This window comes from Phyllobates terribilis, unplaced genomic scaffold, assembly GCF_046119375.1.
Source record: "Phyllobates terribilis strain yellow unplaced genomic scaffold, ASM4611937v1 Scaffold_268__1_contigs__length_2594270, whole genome shotgun sequence".
Lineage (NCBI taxonomy): Eukaryota > Metazoa > Chordata > Amphibia > Anura > Dendrobatidae > Phyllobates > Phyllobates terribilis.
Genome location: NW_027363028.1, coordinates 1,188,022 through 1,207,811, shown reverse-complemented (window position 1 = coordinate 1,207,811; position 19,790 = coordinate 1,188,022).

Below are 19,790 nucleotides of genomic sequence, written 5' to 3'. Positions count from 1 at the left end.
ATGTCATGCTGACTTGACAGCTAGCTCCCTGCTGCCTAACTGCAGGGAGCCATCTGTCAATGAGAATGAAGTTGGCAGTCTCGCCTCATTGACAGAGCAGCCGGGAAGAGGAAGAGCTGTTCTGTTGACGTGAAGCAGCAGAATCACTGTTAGGAGCAGTTCAGGTGTGATCAGAGCCGCCATAGGGTAGAACAGGCAGGTAGTAAGCAATTATCTGCCTGTTAGTTCATAGGCCCATTGCATTTTTCTATCTCATCCTGTAGGAGTCACCTTCTCCTCAACGAAAAAGAGACACTGTGAAACCTACGCGTATCGAACACCAAAAGTTCTTAATCCTAGTGTACAAATACATGTAGGGAGTTATAATTTATATGTTCGACTGCCCCATCATATGGGCGTGTTGATAGTTCCTCACGCCCAATTTTTCAAAGTAAAGAAATTATAGGTTGTCGAAATAACAGAATAAAAACAAATATTGAAAAATTGAGATTAAAATAACAAAAGAAAAAGAAAAGGTTATAATGTATAATATTATATAGAAAAAAAAAACCCATGGTATATACACCTCTGATTATAATGCATGGAATATACACATACAGACCAAAAGTTTGGACACACCTTCTCATTTAAAGATTTTTCTGTATTTTCATGACTATGGAAATTGTACATTCACACTGAAGGCATCAAAACTATGAATTACCACGTGTGGAATTATATACTTAACAAAAAAGTGTGAAACAACTGACAATATGTCTTATATTCTAGGTTCTTCACAGTAGCCACCTTTTGCTTTGATGACTGCTTTGCACACTCTTGGCATTCTCTTGATGAGCTTCAAGAGGTAGTCACCGGAAATGGTCTTCCAACAATCTTGAAGGAGTTCCCAGAGATGCTTAGCACTTGTTGGCCCTTTTGCCTTCACTCTGAGGTCCAGCTCACCCCAAACCATCTCAATTGGGTTCAGGTCTGGTGACTGTGGAGCCCAGCCAGGTCATTTGGCGTAGCACCCCATCACTCTCCTTCTTGGTCAAATAGCCCTTACACAGCCTGGAGGTGTGTTTGGGGTCATTGTCCTGTTGAAAAATAAATGATGGTCCAACTAAATGCAAACCGGATGGAATAGCATGCCGCTGCAAGATGCTGTGGTAGCCATGCTGGTTCAGTATGCCTTCAATTTTGAATAAATCCCCAACAGTGTCACCAGCAAAGCACCCCCACACCATCACACCTGCTCCTCCATGCTTCACAGTGGAAACCAGGCATGTAGAGTCCATCCGTTCACCTTTTCTGCGTCGCACAAAGACATGGTGGTTGAAACCAAAGATCTCAAATTTGGACTCATCAGACCAAAGCACAGATTTCCACTGGTCTAATGTCCATTCCTTGTGTTCTTTAGCCCAAACAAGTCTCTTCTGCTTGTTGTCTGTCCTTAGCAGTGGTTTCCTAGCAGTTATTTTACCATGAAGGCCTGCTGCACAAAGTCTCCTCTTAACAGCTGTTGAAGAGATGTGTCTGCTGCTAGAACTCTGTGTGACATTGACCTGGTCTCTAATCTGAGCTGCGCTTAACCTGCGATTTCTGAGGCTGGTGACTCGGATAATCTTATCCTCAGAAGCAGAGGTGACTCTTGGTCCTCTTTTCCTGGGGCGGTCCTCAAGTGAGCCAGTTTCTTTGTAGCGATTTATGGTTTTTGCAACTGCACTTGGGGACACTTTCAAAGTTTTCCCAATTTTTCGCATTCACTGACCTTCATTTCTTAAAGTAATGATGGCCTCTCGTTTTTCTTTACTTAGCTGCTTATTTCTTGCCATAATACAAATTCTAACAGTCTATTCAGTAGGACTATCAGCTGTGTATCCACCAGACTCCTGCACAACACAACTGATGGTCCCAACCCCATTTATAAGGCAAGAAATCCCACTTATTAAACCTGACAGGGCACACCTGTGTAGTGAAAACCATTTCCGGTGACTACCTCTTGAAGCTCATCAAGAGAATGCAAAGAGTGTGCAAAGCAGTCATCAAAGAAAAAGGTGGCTACTTTGAAGAACCTAGAATATAAGACATATTTTCAGCTGTTTCACACTTTTTTGTTAAGTATATAATTCCACATGTGTTAATTCATAGTTTTGATGCCTTCAGTGTGAATGTACAATTTTCAAAGTCATGAAAATACAGAAAAATCTTTAAATGAGAAGGTGTGTCCAAACTTTTGGTCTGTACTGTATATAGGTAACATATTTTGCACCATTAATTTTGTTGTAAATACATATATATAGAAGTATTTAAGGTCATCACAGAGGAGATATGTATCATCAACTTTTAAACAGTTGGTGATGGAAACCCATATTTGTAACTACAGTGTCAAAGATGCTGAGAGACTTATTTGTCTTTTCACTGGGCTGGGTTTTTTGTGAACAGCTGAAGAGATGGGTGGGACGGCTGTTTACCATATCTCCTCCTCTGGCTCTAATTCATGTGGATAGAGACATCGCTACATAGATATATATTCATATATATCTCTATTTATATCTTAAAATATTGTAGATTTTAGACATATATTATACATAGATATATGATAGATATTATATACTTTAAATAATTCTATATTTTTAGTACATACAGTACATACATCATAGCTAAACACATACATATATATGTTTGTTAATGTTGTTATATATATATATATGCAAATTGCCTCTTCAGAGAAAAAGAGGACTTGTACTCTATAGCGCCACCTATTGGAAGCAGCAATCCTACAAGTCACAATCAACCCTTTAACGAGTCGTGCAATATGACTTAGGATAAAAGCCAAATCAGAATCTCAATTTGCAGACACGGCGTTTCGGGCTGTTGGCGCTCGTCAGTGCAAAGTATGAGAAGTGATTTGGCTGGTGAGAGGCTCTGGACTGAGGTCTTTTTCTCTGAAGAGGCAATTTGCATATTCAATTTCCCAGAGAAGCATTGCATGGCGAATAAGCCTCCTTACCTTGACGTGCCAGAGCCGGTGTGTCACTCTCCATAAGGAGAAACGCTACCCCTTAGACATATCATATATATATATATATATATATATATATATATATACAGTTATATGAAAAAGTTTGGGCACCCCTATTAATCTTAAGCTTAATGTTTTATAAAAATTGGTGTTTTTGCAACAGCTATTTCAGTTTGGTATATGTAATAACTGTTGGACACAGTAATGTTTCTGCCTTGAAATGAGGTTTATTGTACTAACAGAAAATGTGCATTCTGCATTCAAATAAAATTTGACAGGTGCATAAGTATGGGCACCTCACCAGAAAAGTGACATTAATATTTAGTAGATCCTCCTTTTGCAAAAATAACAGCCTCTAGTCGCTTCCTGTAGCTTTTAATGATTTCCTGGATCCTGGATGAAGGTATTTTTGACCCTTCCTCTTTACAAAACAATTCCAGTTCAGTTAAGTTTGATGGTCGCCCCCGAGCATGGACAGCCCTCTTCAAATGATCCCACAGATGTTCAATGATATTCAGGTCTGGGGACTGGGATGGCCATTCCAGAACATTGTAATTGTTCCTCTGCATGAATGCCTGAGTAGATTTGGAGCGGTGTTTTGGATCATTGTCTTGCTGAAAGATCCATCCCCTGTGTAACTTCAACTTTATCACTGATTCTTGAACATTATTGTCAAGAATCTGCTGATACTGAGTGGAATCCATGCGTCCCTCAACTTTAACAAGATTCCCGGTGCCGGCATTGGCCACACAACCCCAAAGCATGATGGAACCTCCACCAAATTTTACTGTGGGTAGCAAGTGTTTTTCTTGGAATGCTGTGTTTTTTTTGCCCCCATCATGCATAACGCCTTTTTGTATGACCAAACAACTCAATCTTGGATTCATCAGTCCACAGGACCTTCTTCCAAAAAGAAATTGGCTTCTCCAAATGTGCTTTTGCATACCTCAGCCGACTCTGTTTGTGGCGTGCTAGCAGAAACGTCTTCTTTCGCATCACTCTCCCATACAGCTTCTCCTTGTGCAAAGTGCGTTGTATAGTTGACCGATGCACAGTGACACCATCTGCAGCAAGTTGATAATGCAGCTCTCTGGAGGTGGTCTGAGGATTGTCCTTGACTGATCTCACCATTCTTCTTCTCTGCCTTTCTGATGTTTTTCTTGGCCTGCCACTTCTGGCCTTAAGAAGAACTGTCCCTGTGTTCTTCCATTTCCTTACTATGTTCCTCACAGTGGAAACTGACAGGTTAAATCTCTGAGACAGCTTTTTGTATCCTTCCCCTGAACAACTATGTTGAATAATCTTTGTTTTCAGATCATTTGACAGTTGTTTTGAGGAGCCCATGATGCCACTCTTCAGAGGAGATTCAAACAGGAGAACAACTTGCAAGTGGCCACTTTAAGTAGCTTTTCTCATGATTGCATACACCTGGCTATGAAGTTCAAAGCTCAATGAGGTTACAAAACCAAAAAAAGTGCTTTAGTAAGTCAGTAAAAAGTAGGTAGGAGTATTTAAAACAAGAAAATGATAAGGGTGCCCATACTTATGCACCTGTCAAATTTTGTTTGAATGCAGATTGCACATTTTCTGTTAGTACAATAAACCTCATTTCAAGGCAGAAACATTACTGTGTCCAACAGTTATTACATATATCAAACTGAAATAGCTGTTGCAAAAACACCAATTTATATAAAACAATAAGCTTAAGATTAATAGGGGTGCTCAAACTTTTTCATATAACTGTATAGATATATATATATATAGATTGAGGAGACATTATAGATACATACTTACATAGTTTCACCATATATACATAAATAATATATTTATATCATATAATAATATTGATTCATTTATATAGCACTATTAATTCCATAGTGCTTTACATACATTTGCAGCACTGTCCCCATTGGGGCTCACAATCTAAACATCCTATCAGTATGTCTTTCAGGTTTCATAGTTCCATCTATCTATCTAATACATAAAATAGAATCTAATAACATTTCTATGGATTGTCTTTCTGTTCCTATTATGTAAAGTATGAAGCTTTGCCATTATTTGTGACATGGTAATAAATTGTTTCCTTTCACTTCCTTTCTGTTTTTTTGCTCCACCTTGGGAACGGACAATCACACACACATCAAACTACACAAAACAATGGACCACATCCAATTCTAGTCACAACAGCTTCCAAGAGACCATATAGTGTAAACCCGCACACAGGAGACACCACATAGTGACCATCACTCAAGAAACACAACACCAGATCCCAAACTACAGCACACAACAAGGAAGAGACAGTGCACAGGTGTGAACGACGTCAAATGATGCCACAAATACAAGACACAAATGCGGAAGGATGATATAGAACAGGGATGATGGAAAGCGCAAATGGTGTGACACATGGCCACTGCTCCTGTTAGCACCACTAAGGGTACACAGAGGCTCATTTCACCGCACTCCCCATGCAATAGCATCCGGCCTATTTCTAGTATATATATAATGCAAAATCAGATAAGAGGCAACGGAAATGAATTCTTGCAGCCGACTATAGATTATATTCTAAGCATCCTGTTTCTCCAAAGAAATGATTAGTGTCTCTACACATCTCAGAGTCAGTTGTTTCTGACCGCAAAGAGAACATCTGTCTACTTTCCACTCATTCTAGGACCTTTCAGTAAAACTATATATACTGTATATATACTGTATATATATATACACACACATATATATACACACATTATATAGTTATTACAAAAATGATTATAACATTCCCCCCTTTTGTAAATGTCAATATCACATCTCTGTACCCATCAGGGCTTTTGTTCTCTTATTACGGTTTTCACAGGACCCATCGGATTTCAGAGTCTTGGTTATTTTCGGGGAAGGTATAATGTTCAGAATCATTATCATCAGGTTCCATAGTCTCCATTCCTCCATACATAGTCTTTGTTATGGCAGAGTCAATAAGTCTTTGTGCGAGTCCTCTAATGCACAGTATAGCACAACAGCCACAAACAGGGAGTCCACTGGCCACAATGGCCAGAGATATCAGCGCGGAAGTGACCTGGCCAGACCATTTCCCAAACCATCCTTCAATCCAGGAAGAAAAATTGTCAACATATCCAGAGTTCTCAGCCAGTTTATTAGATAGGGCAGTCAGTCCATCAAGGGCATTGGTGATGCTACCATCAGGAGCTGTAGTATTATTAGGGATGAAATTGCAACAAAATCCTCCAACATACTACATACATCTTCTCTTTCTGCTAAGAGGATGCCTAATGCCATTCTGTTCTGCCAAGCCATGAGGGAAGTTGGTCCTAGCTGCTCAGCTATCCCTTTAGCTGCATCTCGAGTGTAATTAACAAATCTCTGTTGGTTGTAGTATATGTAGTTTATCCAGTCTACATTTTTATTTATTGTCACCCACCATATGATGGACTCCCACCCAGCTGCTACCTGGTTCCTAGCCTTGTATTCGTTGGGCACTTCTCTGGGAACTCCAATGTCATCTATGTATACACTAAAATCTAAGGATTCTCGGGGGGTGTCACGCTTCTGTCTACTCCCACCACCACATACCTTTGACCATGTTCCTGTTGACAATAGGTGGAAGGGCATGACTAGCTGGATAACCGCACAATCCCTTTTAGAACCAGACGGCAATCTGGCTGGTATTCTTTTGTCACCACATGACCACCATATGTCTTCTCTCAGGGTGGTCCGTTTTGACCATATGACTGAGTAGTTGGTGTTGTGGGAAACATTGATTAGTTCTCTACAAAAGTCGTCCTGGAGTTCGTCATGTCCGTTCCCAGGAAGACTGAAACAAGTATAGTTACCAGGATAAGCAATCACCTGTTGTTGGATATCTGTTTTTTTTTAAGTGGGGGAAATAAAAGTGATAATGTTTTGCATTTTCTTTCCTTATCTGAGGGGACAGGAAGTTTTCCATATAGTTTAATTATGTAATGTAACCCTTCTGGGTCCTCCTGATCATGTAGGGGAAAAGGGACAGTACCTAGCTGTGGTCTGGCTGTTGCTCAAGCTACACAGTTCAGTTTGTTAAGGCTTTTTGCAGTATATCTAAGCAATTCTAACCATTCATTTTTCTCCTCATAGATTGTCTCTAGAGCTAGTTTATCTTCATAGATTAAGTTAGTGAACCCAACTGTGGGACCCATGGACTCCATTATGGTTCTTTCTGACATACTTTCCTTGGGGCGTGTTTTGGTATTATTCTGAACTTCTATGTAGAAATGTCCTATTGGGTCTGTTCCTGATGCATCAGATCCAATACCATTTAACCTTTGGTCTCTCATCTTAGGTTTTTTTTAAGATTAATACCAATTTTGCTACAATCATCCTTTTTTGTGCAACGGGAAGTTTATTTTTTCCTAATGAGGAACCTGGATTTCAAATCTGTGTGGCCATAAATTTTATACCCATAGTCTTGGTTGTCCATCCAGCAAGGGACCAACTAGTAAACATTCAGACTCCCCTGTTATTTTGGTTTATAATACAAACATATTTTTCTGACCCAGTTAGTTTGGCAGCTTGTTCTCCATCTTCACGTCCTTTATATAACAGGCAGAAGTCCATCAAAAAGGTGACCGTCTGACCTACTTCAAAAGTGAGATTTAAATTATTAAATCCAAAACCTCTCCAACCCTCTGGACTTTCCCACCCTGCTGGATCTATTACCTTCCAATTTCCCATAACCATGTGTAGGATTCCCAAAATAACTGTCCCTAGTACATCTTTTTTTTCTTCTACTGCCTACCCTGTCTCCGTCCACCGGGAAAAGGGAAGTGGGTGTCTTCACCGGTTGGAGATGAATTCTCCCTTTTGGAGAACCCCCCTTTGTAGCCGGGTTTATGCTTCAGGAGACTGGGTTGGTTCCCTGCCTAACTTTCCCTAGACTTCCGTCAACCCTTTTAATAGTGGGACAGATGTATCCGTGATGTACGTTCAGCAATTTTGACAGCAGTGGGATTGGTCAATAGGACTTGGTAAGGACCTTCCCACTTAGGCTGGTGCCAGTGTTTCTTCTTTATCACCTTCACAAGGACCCAGTCAGCACGTTTCACAACCTCAGGTTTCGGTAGCAGTTCTCCTGAGAAAAAATTAGGGGTAGAGACTTATTTGAGTGTTGTTATCTTAGCCAATTATTCTGCTAATGTACAGTCTGATTCCACATCTATTCTCTTGAAGGGTTTTCGCTGAGATAACAGAAAGTAAGGTAACCAAATGTGTTGGAATAGGTGTAGGATCGGAGCAAAACCTTCAGTACAGTCAACATTGTCCCACCTGAGTGTATCATGACATGGGGTCTATTTATCCGGAAACAGAGAGACAACTTAACCCAGAGTTAGGTGATTTGGGTTCCAGTATCATCTCTATGCTGACGACACCCAATTATACACTTCTTCCCCTGACATCACCCCTACCCTAATACAAAATACCAAGGATTGTTTGTCTGCTGTGTCTAACATAATGTCCTCCCTCTATCTTAAACTGAATCTCTCCAAAACTGAACTTCTGGTGTTTTCCCCCTCTACTAACCTAACTCTACCTAACATCGAAATTACCTTGGAGGGTTCAACCATAACTCTCAAGCAGCACGCCCGCTGCCTTGGGGTCATATTCGACACTAACCTCTCCTTTACTCCCTATATCCGATCACTCACTCGCTCTCGTCACCTGCATCTTAAAAACATCTCCAGAATCCGATCTTTTCTCACTTTTGAAACTGTTAAAACTCTTACTGTCGCTCTTATTCACTCTCGTCTGGACTACTGCAACTCTCTTCTGATCGGTCTCCCTCTTACCAAAATTTCCCCTCTCCAATCTGTCCTGAATGCGGCAGCCAGGGTCGTATTTCTGTCCAGCCGCTTCCCTGATGCCTCCACCTTGTGCCAGTCATTACACTGGTTACTAGTGTTAAGCATTCCGAAACTGAAATATCGGGTATCGGCCGATATTCGCGGTATCGGAATTCCGATACTTAATTCCGATACTTTTGCAATATCGTATACCGGAATCGGAAGTTCCCATAATGCAATGAGCCATTTTCATTTTATTCAGCCAATGAGGATCCTAAGAAGTGTGGGCACATCCTGTTAGGCATGTAGGCATCTTAACTAATGGCATGGCTGTGATTGGCTGCTGAAATGATGTCATGATGCACTATAAAAGCCGCCGCCGCCATTTTGAGCTCACTCTGCTGTGAATTCAGTTAGGGATAGGACGCTGTTGTTCTGAGGGACAGTTTTAGCTACCTATTTGGTCTATTCTGCTTTACCCAAGCTACTTTATAAATCGCTGTGCCTTGCAGCGCTAGTGCACAGTTCTCTGTGCTGTTCACCGCTTTCTGCAAGGTCTCTGTGTGTGAGTGCAGCTCACCCTGTAGTGTGTGCTTCAACCACGTCTGGTTGTAGTGCACTCAGTGTGTGTCACTGCCTCATACATTGTCCTTTTTTGCCAATTCATAATTTTTCCTGATATCTCCTATTAGTGTGGTGGTTCCATCCGTATTCAGCTAAATTGGTTCCAAACACACTATATAGGAGTAGATAGAGGAGCCTTTCTGCAGCATTGGGCCCTGCAGCCCCAGCCAGATTAGTATTAGCCTATTTTTTGCAGCCTCATCTATTGCATTGTAGGTTACCTTCCTACATTGTAATAGCTACAAAAAGTTTGTGATACTATCGTTATTACATCTTTAGGCACATCCAGTGTCTTTTTATGACAAAAAAAACCTAAATAAAGTTCACCAAACACTCCACTTTACAGTTGTGTAGGCCACATTAGCTCATATTAAAGTCTAGTCCACACTTTATAAAATTAGTGTTTCTTATACCTGTTAGCAGCTGTTCAGGAATAAGCACACTAAGCCCTTAGTACTTTTCTGCCTATCTTTATCAGTCTACCAAGATGAAGAAGGCAGGGAGTAAGGCATGTGGGCGTGGGCGTGGAGTTTCTGCAGGGAGAGGACGTGAGGATTCTGTGCCTGCAGGGAGAGGACGTGGGGATTCTGTGCCTGCTGCGGGCACCAGTGACTCAGCATCCCCCAGTTTTACCAGGGAACAGTCCTTTATGCGCAGCTTTGTAGGAGCTAGCCGTACCCCACTGCTGCGCGAGGACCAAATTGAAGCCGTTGTCGGATGGATGGCAGCTAACGCATCGACTTCAATTAGTTCCAGATCCTCTCAGGTCCTGAGCACTGAAGAGCACCCATCTGTCTCTTCACCACCTGCCAAATTGCCCAGGCAGTCAGAGAGCCCTGGACAGGAGCCATCTCTACTTCTGTTCTCTGAATTGGAAAGAGGGGGCCAGCCAAGCAGAATTCTAGAATTTGAAGAAGAGGTAGTATGCAGTGATGCGCAACCGTTTTGTCTCTCTGAATCTGAAGAGGCGGGTGGGCCAGTGCCTATGGTCAGCAGCACACCTCAGTACGCATCTGATGATGAGACTCAGGTGCCACTTTCTGCTGCGTACTGTGCTGTCGAGACTACCCAGGAGAAGCAGTTGTTTGAAGAGGGTGGTGTAGATGATGAGGTCCTTGACCCATCATGGCGTGAGGGACAGGAAGGTGGTGGGAGCAGCTCTGAGGAAGAGATTCCCCGAACAGCCCAAAAAGGAGGGAGAGGGAGGGGGCAGACTTGGTTGACTGTAGCCTCCACTTCGGCACCCATTAGGAGCATGGCTCTTCCAAAATCCAAAGCGGGCGCTCCCAAGACTTGCAGTGCCTGGTCCTTTTTTGACACAGTTGCAGATGACATTTGCTTTGTCAAATGCAAGCTGTGTAATCAGAAGGTGAAAAGAGGGAAAAGTGTCAGCAACCTCAATACCACAAATATGTGGAAACATGTGCGGACCAAGCACGTGGTGGAGTTACAAAAACACACTGAAGACCTAGGCCAACCTACAGCGCCACCTACCACCTCTTCAGCTCGTGTTGTAGCCTCTTCCTCCAGCTCACACACAGCTGGTTCGGCTTCCTCACAGGATCGCCATGGAAGAATCTCTGGCACTGTTGTACAGAGACACAGTGTAATTCCACCCACAGCACCACTTTCCCAGTCATCCTCACACTCCCAGGCCAGTCTACAGCCATCGTTCGCACAGGCATGGGAGAAAAGGCGCCCATACTCGGCAAACCACCCCCGAGCACAGGCTCTGAATGCTGGCATTGCTAAACTACTGGCCCTTGAAATGCTATCATTCAGGCTGGTGGAGACTGACACATTCCGTAACTTTATGGCATTGGCAGTCCCACAATACAACGTGCCCAGCCGATTTTATTTCAGCAGGCAAGCCGTCCCTGCCCTGCAACATCATGTGGAGGGAAAAATGAAACATGCGCTACAAAACGCCGTCAGTAGCAAGGTCCACCTGACCACAGATGCGTGGACCAGTAAGCATGGACAGGGACGATACCTTTCCCTCACTGCCCATTGGGTAAATGTTGTGGAGCCGGGTACAGATCTTGAGAGTGGCGCTGTACGTGTTCTGCCAACTCCAAGGATTGCAGGAATCCAGTCTGTACACATTGACTCCTCCTCATACTCCAGTTCCTCTGAATCAGCGCTGCAGGAGCCGTCACGGTCTACCTCCACATCGACCCGTGAACGGTTACCTGTTATGGTGACCAATATGAGCACAGCCGTGGCCAAACGTCAACAGGCCGTATTAAAATTAATTTCTTTGGGGAATCGAAGCCACACAGCGCAGGAGCTCTGGAATGCCATCAAGCAGCAGAGCGACGTGTGGTTTGTGCCAGCGAATCTCCAGCCAGGCATGGTAGTGTGTGACAATGGCCGAAATCTGGTGGCAGCTCTGGGCCTAGGCAACCTCACTCACATCCCATTGAGGGACTATCCGGATCCTGATGCACTGCTTCACAAGGTCCGCATAGAGTGCGCTCACTTGCGGCGTTCCAGCAATGCAAGATCACGCATTGCAGCTCTGCAGCGCCGATTACGTCTTCCGGAACATCGCATCATATGTGACCTACCCACCAGGTGGAATTCAACGTTACATATGTTGGAGAGGTTGTGTGAGCAGCAGGCAGCAGTAATGGAGTACCAGCTGCAGCAGGCGCAAACAAGTCGCAGTGCGCGCCGTTCACACTTCACCACCACTGAGTGGGCCTCTATGAAGGACATTTGCCACGTTTTGCGTGCCTTCGATTATTCCACGCGGATGGCGAGTGCAGATGATGCACTAGTCAGCATGACTATCCCCCTTATCTGCCTGCTTGAAAAAACACTGCAAGCACTAAGGGACGAGGTTTTGGAAGAGGTGGAGGATGAGGAGTCACAAATGCCATCTGCTTCTCTACAGTCTGCGCAACGTGGTTCCTCACAAAGGCCTAGGCAGGGGACACTTTGTGGGGAGGATGAGGAGGAGTCAATGGATGAGGAAGACATCTGTCCAGAGGAGGGAGGTACACAATGCTCTAGTAGTCAGTATCTAGAGCGAGGGTGGGGTGATGCAGAGCAGGCCATGATCACGCCTCAAGCAGGGGACAGCGTTTCTTGGCCAGTTGGCAGTCTGCAGCACATGGTTGATTTCATGCTGCAGTGCCTGAGAAACGACCGCCGCATCGCCCACATTCTCAACACGGCTGATTATTGGGTGTCCACCCTCCTAGATCCTCGCTACCGGGACAACTTACAAAGCCTCATAACACCGTTGATAGAAAAAAGAGAGGGGTCGCTCACTGGTCTATTCGGGTGCTCTGAAGAAAAGAGTAATATCAATTGCAAAAAGAACTTCGGCACTCCATACATGAAAATATAAGAAATATTGTATCTAGACTAATGTCACTTTGAAAAATGAAGGTTTTTTGCGCATAATTTGGCCAATTTATGTGTGCCCATCAACCACGACAAGGTCACCTTCGTATGATGGGAAACTACGCTACGCTACCACTGGATATGCCACTCTTGGGCTGTAAGCCTGTATGGACAATGTGTCTTTGCTTGGGCTTTTAACCTACAATGTATGGGCTGGTAGAGCTAGTTAAAACCACCTGTGACTGAATGGGAGGGACACATGGTCAGAAAAAAAGGCTGTCAAACTTCTAATAGTGTGAACACGTACCTGCTGCAATGCTCCAGGAGCGGGATCCCAAAAATGATTAATAGAAAAAAGAGAGGGGTCGCTCACTGGTCTATTCGGGTGCTCTGAAGAAAAGAGTAATATCAATTGCAAAAAGAACTTCGGCACTCCATACATGAAAATATAAGAAATATTGTATCTAGACTAATGTCACTTTGAAAAATGAAGGTATTGTAAAATGAATACATTGTAGGTTAAAAGCCCAAGCAAAGACATATTGTCAATACAGGCTTACAGCCCAAGAGTGGCATATCCAGTGGTAGCGTAGCGTAGTTTCCCATCATACGAAGGTGACCTTGTCGTGGTTGATGGGCACACATAAATTGGCCAAATTATGCGCAAAAAACCTTCATTTTTCAAAGTGACATTAGTCTAGATACAATATTTCTTATATTTTCATGTATGGAGTGCCGAAGTTCTTTTTGCAATTGATATTACTCTTTTCTTCAGAGCACCCGAATAGACCAGTGAGCGACCCCTCTCTTTTTTCTATTAATCATTTTTGGGATCCCGCTCCTGGAGCATTGCAGCAGGTACGTGTTCACACTATTAGAAGTTTGACAGCCTTTTTTTCTGACCATGTGTCCCTCCCATTCAGTCACAGGTGGTTTTAACTAGCTCTACCAGCCCATACATTGTAGGTTAAAAGCCCAAGCAAAGACATATTGTCCATACAGGCTTACAGCCCAAGAGTGGCATATCCAGTGGTAGCGTAGCGTAGTTTCCCATCATACGAAGGTGACCTTGTCGTGGTTGATGGGCACACATAAATTGGCCAAATTATGCGCAAAAAACCTTCATTTTTCAAAGTGACATTAGTCTAGATACAATATTTCTTATATTTTCATGTATGGAGTGCCGAAGTTCTTTTTGCAATTCATAACACCGTTGAACCAGGAGCGTAAAATGCGGGAGTACCAAGACGCACTGGTGCATTCCATCATGTTCTCCATTCCAACCGAGAGCAGTGCTGCTAGTGCTTTACAAAGCAGCTCAGTGCGTCGAGGCAGTGGAGGAAGCTCTGCACAAAGAGGGAGCAGAAGCAGCGCCTCAGCACAAGGCAAGACCAGTATGGCCGAAATGTGGCAAAGTTTTGTGTCCCCGCCGCTACAAATGTCTACACCATCACAGACGGCTCCAGTCAGCAGGAGGCAACGTTTCCGTCAGATGGTGACAGACTACATGTCTTGCCCTCTTAGTGTACTCCCAGACGGCTCTTCTCCCTTCAAGTTTTGGGTCTGTAAGCTGGATACATGGCCAGAGCTTAGTCAGTATGCATTGGAGGTGCTAGCTTGCCCTGCTGCTAGTGTATTATCGGAACGCGTCTTTAGTACCGCAGGTGGTGTACTAACAGACCGTCGCTTGCGACTATCCTCCGATAACGTTGACCGGCTTACTTTTCTCAAAATTAACAAGGCCTGGATCTCTCATGAATTTGCCAGTCCTCTTCCAGAATAAATAATTGGTTGGCAACAGTATCCAGGTCTCCTGTTCTGTTCATGTTTCTACCACCTGAACTGTAATCCCTGAGCTCCAACACCGCCAGTTGGAACTTGGAAGTGCCATCTGCACAGTCAACACTTGCTGCCGTGTTATTGGGGTTCAGTAACGTCAGCTGTTCCCCTGCTGTGCGGACGGCAATTTCTCCTGCTCTGTCCACATCCACTGTACTACTGATTTAAAACCTCCTCCAAATACACCTCTGGCTCCTCTGTTTTCAGTATTATCCCTGAGCTCCAACACCGCCAGTTGGCGCTCGGAAGTGCCGTCTGCACAGTCAACACTTGCTGCCATGTTATTGGGGTTCAGTAACGTCAGCTGTTCCCCTGCTGTGCGGACGGCAATTTCTCCTGCTCTGTCCACATCCACTGTACTACTGATTTAAAACCTCCTCCAAATACACCTCTGGCTCCTCTCTTTTCAGTATTATCCCTGAGCTCCAACACCGCCAGTTGGCGCTCGGAAGTGCCGTCTGCACAGTCAACACTTGCTGCCGTGTTATTGGGGTTCAGTAACGTCAGCTGTTCCCCTGCTGTGCGGACGGCAATTTCTCCTGCTCTGTCCACATCCACTGTACTACTGATTTAAAACCTCCTCCAAATACACCTCTGGCTCCTCTGTTTTCAGTATTATCCCTGAGCTCCAACACCGCCAGTTGGCGCTCGGAAGTGCCGTCTGCACAGTCAACACTTGCTGCCGTGTTATTGGGGTTCAGTAACGTCAGCTGTTCCCCTGCTGTGCGGACGGCAATTTCTCCTGCTCTGTCCACATTCTCACTACTACAGATTTTAAAGTTGCTCCAATTACACCTCTGGCTCCTCTGTTTTTAGTATTATCCCTGAGCTCCAACACCGCCAGTTGGCGCTCGGAAGTGCAGTCTGCACAGTCAACACTTGCTGCCGTGTCATTGGGGTTCAGTAACGTCAGCTGTTCCCCTGCTGTGCGGACGGCAATTTCTCCTGCTCTGTCCACATCCACTGTACTACTGATTTAAAACCTCCTCCAAATACACCTCTGGCTCCTCTGTTTTCAGTATTATCCCTGAGCTCCAACACCGCCAGTTGGCGCTCGGAAGTGCCGTCTGCACAGTCAACACTTGCTGCCGTGTTATTGGGGTTCAGTAACGTCAGCTGTTCCCCTGCTGTGCGGATGGCAATTTCTCCTGCTCTGTCCACATTCTCACTACTACAGATTTTAAAGTTGCTCCAATTACACCTCTGGCTCCTCTGTTTTTAGTATTTACCCTGGGCTCCAATACCGCTAGTTGCTGCTCAGAAGTGCCGTCTGCACAGTCAACGCTTGCTCCAGTGTTATTGGGGTTCAGTAACGTCAGCTGTTCCCCTGCTGTGTGTCCGGCAAATTCTCCTGCTTTGTCCACATCCACTGTACTACTGATTTAAAACTTGCTCCAATTACACCTCTGGCTCCACTCTGTTTTTAGTATTTACCCTGGGTTCCAGCACCGCCAGCTGGTTCTCGGCAGTGCCTTTGGATTAGGTGCCTCCTTCTCGGTATCCAAGTTCCACCAACGTCTGCTGGTCCTTGGTAGTGCTTTCTGGCACAGGTACCTCCTGCTTAGTAACCGAGTTCCAGTACCGTCAGCTGGTCTTCGGCAGTTCCATTGGCTCTTGTACCTTCTGCTACCCATCCGGGTTCCAGTACCGTCAGCTGGTCCTCGGTAGTTCCATTTGCTCTTGTACCTTCTACTACCCATCCGGGTTCCAGTACCGTCAGCTGGTTCTCGGCAGTGACTCTGGCATGGGTACTCCCTCCTGCCCAGCCTGGTTCCAGCACGCCAGCTGTTTCCGGGTAGTGTCAACGTCACTTTGCCTCCAATGCGTTGTCCTGTCGTGTTGCGGTCGGGTTAGCCGACTCTATGGTGCCTGCAGTTTAGGTGACTCCTATGTGGGCTGCGGGATCTGGCAATGAAGGCTGGTTCCATAGTGCCAATAGGACAAGCACCCCCTGTAGGACTGTGGGTTTTGGTAACTGCGGCCGGCTCGCGGCCTTGAACTTTTTTTTACATGGGTACCTTCTGCTACCCATCCGGGTTCCAGTACCGTCAGCTGGTTCTCGGCAGTGCCTTTGGATTAGGTGCCTCCTTCTCGGTATCCAAGTTCCACCAACGTCTGCTGGTCCTTGGTAGTGCTTTCTGGCACAGGTACCTCCTGCTTAGTAACCGAGTTCCAGTACCGTCAGCTGGTCTTCGGCAGTTCCATTGGCTCTTGTACCTTCTGCTACCCATCCGGGTTCCAGTACCGTCAGCTGGTCCTCGGTAGTTCCATTTGCTCTTGTACCTTCTACTACCCATCCGGGTTCCAGTACCGTCAGCTGGTTCTCGGCAGTGCCTTTGGATTAGGTGCCTCCTTCTCGGTATCCAAGTTCCACCAACGTCTGCTGGTCCTTGGTAGTGCTTTCTGGCACAGGTACCTCCTGCTTAGTAACCGAGTTCCAGTACCGTCAGCTGGTCTTCGGCAGTTCCATTGGCTCTTGTACCTTCTGCTACCCATCCGGGTTCCAGTACCGTCAGCTGGTCCTCGGTAGTTCCTCAGCTTTCTTGTACCTTCTGCTACATTTCCAAGTTCAAGCTTTTTGAAATGAATCTTGGTAATCACTCTAGATCTCCCTGACGAGGACCCTGAAGACGACGACCCTGAAGACCACCCCGAAGAAGACGAGGACCCTGAAGACCACCCCGAAGAAGACGAGGACCCCGAAGACGAGGACCCAGAAGACCAACCCGAAGAAGACGAGGACCCCGAAGACGAGGACCCCCGAAGACGACGACCCTGAAGACCACCCCGAAGAAGACCAAGAAGATGACCCTGAAGAAGTTGACCAAGAGGACAAAGAAGAGAAGACAAGCACCAAGATACAGAAGAACAAGAGACAGAAAACCAAGAAGCTGAAATACAAGAAGCTGCAGAACAAAAAGCGGAAGAACATTAAGCATAAGCCTAAAAATCAGAGCAAAAGATAATATCTAAATTATAAGCAGAAGATGACTAAGCAGTGTATGGGGGTGAGTCCGTTCCTCCTCGTGGTGCCCCTGGAAAAGACCTGCTGCTGCAGGCGAAACTGAACGCGGACAAATCCTGTTGTAAATCTTTTGTGACGGGCAGAACGAAAGGTGTAATGTCCAACCTTTTATAGATAACAACTACAGGAATGCCTGCCACAAATAAGAATATGATGAAGAAGAAGAAGATGAAGAAGATGAAGAAGTAGAATATGAAGAATGTAAAAAAAAAGAATAATACGAAGAAGGTGAAGAAGAAGAAGATGAAGAAGGTGAAGAAGAAGTGGATGAAAAAGATGCTGAGGATGATGAAGGAGAAAGTGTGGGAGAAGTAAAAAAGAAGGTGAAGAGCATGGAAGTAGTGAAACATAAATATCTGACAAAATATAAAAATACTTAACATAGTCAATATTTCCGTAACTCAGAACGTCTTAAAAAAAATATTAATTCATGCTATTCCATTTGATTGGGCTAAACCTCTATGCCTTTATTGTCTCCCCCACCTCCCCCAATACATTCTACATTATTCTTAGTTGTTTTCCTTCATGTAGAATTAACCTACAAGGAAAGAAAGGGTTTATTTTCATTCCGATATTTCTGTCCCATTGACTTGCATTGGTTTCCGGTATCGAAATCGGCGATATCCGATACTTTTTCGGTATCGGTCCGATCCAATCCGATCCAATATTTCCCGATATCGGAAGGTATCGCTCAACACTAGTCGTGACCCAACCTTTGCATCCAACACCACATTTCTCCACCAGAGGGAGCTAGAATGCACTAGGTGCTTCTCCCCTGGTTACAGGGAGACTGGGGAACCAAGAGTTAGGGGAACCAGTTAGTGGGTGAGGGTGGAGGACTTACAAGTTAGTTACACTTTAAATTTCATATTTAATAAAATGCCATCTTGGGTCTTGGTTCTTTGACTGCCTTCAATCGCTCTTTGACTGTCTCTATGCTGTCAATTGCTGAGTGGACTGTGACCTCCCACCCTAACGCGGATCCTGTGTGGGCCCGCATCAGATGGAGACACAGCCCTCGTGCCCTGGCCTTGGGACGAGGGTAGGTTGTAGACAAGGAATGTCTCAACCCGGTCAAGGACCAGGACCAAGAAGGCCCGGAGCTTAAGAGTGTGGCTCCATAGCAAATGGATCCCGTGGAAGATGCAGATGGAGCGGTGCACGCCACCTGTCCTCACCACCTGATATATTCAGAGGGAGTCCGGCTGCAAGAGGGGTACCGGCCCCCGACACTGCTACTCCAAGTCCTGGTCGGGAAAGCCCGGTAGGCCCTGAGGATCCCACCGGGTATCGGACGGAGAGGAGCTGCCACCCGTGCCCTTGTTCTGAGAGGAGCTCAGAGGGAGACCCGGCCTATTCGCACACACACGGACAGGAAAGGATTCGGTCTGTAGTTCAGTAACACTCTGGTGTAGGGTCCTGATTGAAAGCTGGACTTACTCGGAGGTTGTCGGACCACCGTCCCTGGTGACCGCAGGACTCCACGGGGAGCAGGGAGTCGCCTTCCTTCTGCCATCTCTAAAGTGAGTAAAGCCTTGGAAGTTCACCCCTATGGCCTCCGGACAGTTTATTCTGCGCCACACCGCACGACGCGGCATCCGTTCTCTACTACTACTACTCCCTCCATCCTGTCCCTCTGCCCTGAGGCCTTGCTCCGCCTGTGGGGAGTAGTACTAACTTTGGCCGCCATAACATCATGCCTCAGCGGACTGCAGCGGCGCTGGTGGCCTTCACCAGGTGCCACAGGTGGCGTAGTCGTAAATCAGCCACTCAACCCGGACAAGCCCACACCATCCTTTTTAATGTGACGGCCCTGAGCACGGGTCGGGTCCAGGCCACGGCTGCACCCCATCTCTGCATCATAGGACCCGACTCCGAGTCCCCCATCTCCCAGGGTAAAATAAAGGGCTTCCGAGTAGAGGCGTCACAACCTGGCGTAGTCGGCAGGATCGCGTGCCCGCAGCAAAGGAAGGAAGTACCCATTGCTACCGGGTACTGTGTGCCTTACACCTTGAACTGTTGTTTTACACTTAAAATGGCGCCAGCCCAAGAAGAACAGGCGCCATAATGCTGTGAAAAGACTCTTCAAACACCTCCCATCGTGGGCTGGGCTCCCGCTTGG